Below are 2,618 nucleotides of genomic sequence, written 5' to 3'. Positions count from 1 at the left end.
GACTGGCTGACGGAAGACTGCTCCCTGAGAGGGCCGAGACGGGGACTGGCTGACGGAAGACTGCTCCCTGAGAGGGCCGAGACGGGGACTGGCTGGGGGCCTCACCTGGAAAACCATCCCAATGCACTGGACACCTCAGAAGCTGTGAAAGGAGGACGCGTCCCCTAAGAAAAGTCCCATAGTACCAAAGCAGGCTCCTTCGGGCGGCCAGAGCCTCGGCAGTCCTGGGCTGTTTGGTGCCTTATGTGCAAAACGTCTGGCGCTGCATGACTCTCTGAAGAAAGTCTCGCCTGTGACATGCATTCCTCCAGAAGCTGATTTCCAAAATCCCATGTGTCTCCACATCAGGGCTGGGTTGCCCGCTAACTTATTTCCTCGAAATACTCATGGAGCCAACGGCTGGGCTGGGTCCCTGCGTTTTGTACCACCATCAACATCCACTTGCGCATCTAGAGAAGGCTGGGCCTTGAGCACGGGGACGCACCAGCACTGCAAATGGCTTCCTTCTCCCAGGGCCCAAAGGAACAGAAAAGAAGGCACCATGAAGTTGAGGCCCTGTGAGCAGTCTAGAAGGTCCTTAGCAGCAGCTTCTCTGAAAACATGTGTTCTGCCTCCGGAGAAAGGGAGCAGAAAAGTGGTGCCTGCTGGCTTCTCTTCCTCCCCTGGCAGCCTGAGGGCAGGTGCAAAGTCAACCAGAAGACAGGCAGCCTCGGGGACGTGGTCAGCGTGCAGGCATCGACATTCTCGGTGTGGGCTGCCTGATGCAAGGGCGGCTCGGAAGCGCTCCGGCTGATCTTCGGTAGAGAGTGTTGGAGCAGCTCAATGGAAGACAGGATCTGGGGAAAAGAGGCCTCTCTCCCTTTACTTTCTTCACACAGTCAGCGACCAGCCTCTTCATCGCTTTGGGGCAGTTCTTACATAGCTTACTAAGATCTGGGGAGGCATCCCTCGGCCCACCACGAAGATGATCTGATCTCGGTTGTTGGTGTGAGAGTAAGGAAGCTCCCCCGTCATCAGCTCATACGACACGATGCCATAGGAGTGGACATCCGACTGGAAACTGAATGGGTTGTTATCCTGCATTCAGATCACCCCTGGGACCATCCACAGGACAGAGCCAGCAGGTTGTTCAACCTGCTGAGAACCACTCCAGCGTGACTTTACTGTTGCCAAACCAAAATCTCCAGTTTTCACTGTTAGGCCTTCATGGGGAAATGTATTGTTGGATTTCATGTCTCTGTGGATAATGTTCTTTGCATGCAAATAGTCCATTCCCTGAGCCGTCTGCCAGGCAGTGTCCATTAGCTGGAACATCTGAAACTTGGTCTTCTGGACACGCAGGTGTTTGTAGAGGCTGCTGCCCTCGCACCACTGGGTCACAATTGCCAGGTTGTCCTTTGTCACGTACCCCATGAAAAGCAGAATGTTCACACGCCGTGTTTTGCGCAGAACAGCCACCTCATTCCTGAAGGCCTGGAATTGCTCTGGGGTTGGGTTGACAACCTTTAGGATCTTTACTGCAACGTCTCCGTGCATGTGCCCTTATAAACAGTTTCAAAAGAGCCTGACCCAGTCCGAGTGGACAGCATCACTTCACTGGCTTCTGTTTCCCAGTAAGAGCTTGAGTCTCTCTGTCCACGAGGCCTAATTTTGTTTTTCGCCTGGGTCCCAGATACTGGTGCCCGCTCTCTCTGTGCTGGCACGGGTGTTTTCGGCTGTGACCAGCCTGTTGGGCTCAGATTGTTGGGGCTACTGGACAGGGCTGAAGGTGAGGCTGACTTGCTGTGACTTCGAATTGCATCCTCAATCATCCTGCTGTCCACAGGCAGGGTGGTGCTGACCATGTGGACGTTAGGTGTGGACGTCGACCCATGTGGACATTAGTGTGGACGTCGACCTCGGCCTCTGGGAGAGGGAACCTTCAGATGAGGGGCTGGAGGTGTTAAAGGTGAAGGCGTGAGGTGTAGAATACCTGTGCTGAGAACTAACAGGCATCCTGGAAACAGACGCTCGCATACGATTCATAGTCAAAGAAGGTAGCGCTGGGACTCCACTATCACCAATAGTGGAATTTGGAAACAATAGGAGTTGTCCGATATGACTCCAGTCCACACACATAGTAGGTACTTTGGTGCTACAGTGCTCATGAAATCTGTAGCCGCACGTCTGACACCGAAATCCATTGAGCAGGAATTTCTGGCAGATGTCACAGAAGGTCGGAACGTCGTCCGAGCAAAGCTGTGTGTTGTCAGCGGAACACGATCCAGGAAATCTACTTGAAGTTCTTCTCCAATCAAACAGGCGGCATCAGGATTCCAATCGAAGCTGCTTTTTGGCCTTCGTGTTGGTGGAGGAGTCTGAACACTGCACAGTGCTCTGGTTGCAGGCCCCTCACCTCGAGGGCTTCCATAAGGCAGTCGTGCAAGCTCATTCCATTTCGCACAGGGACCACTGTTCTTTGCTTGTTTGGCGAGAAGACACGGGTAGTGTTGCTTGTCTTAGAAGGATCTGCGCGTTTGCCATCATCTGATGCCCGGCGCTGATCCCGAACTGCTGAACTATGGCAGGAGAGATGCAGCTGGAGCCATCAAACACGGCATCTTTGAATCCAAAACCAC

The 2,618-nt window shown here is 53.5% G+C and overlaps 1 pseudogene across 1 annotated transcript; it reads right to left on the bottom strand.

The window, feature by feature from the left end:
* Positions 1-56: 56 nt before the first annotated feature.
* LOC105538789 lies at positions 57-2,613 on the bottom strand (annotated as a pseudogene). The gene has a single exon (XR_001005964.1). The product of XR_001005964.1 is annotated as an RAF proto-oncogene serine/threonine-protein kinase pseudogene (transcript).
* Between the last annotated feature and the right edge of the window lie 5 nt (positions 2,614-2,618).

The sequence above is a fragment of the Mandrillus leucophaeus genome, unplaced genomic scaffold, assembly GCF_000951045.1.
Source record: "Mandrillus leucophaeus isolate KB7577 unplaced genomic scaffold, Mleu.le_1.0 Scaffold199, whole genome shotgun sequence".
In the NCBI taxonomy this organism is placed as follows: domain Eukaryota; kingdom Metazoa; phylum Chordata; class Mammalia; order Primates; family Cercopithecidae; genus Mandrillus; species Mandrillus leucophaeus.
This window is presented reverse-complemented; position numbering and strand designations above follow the sequence as displayed.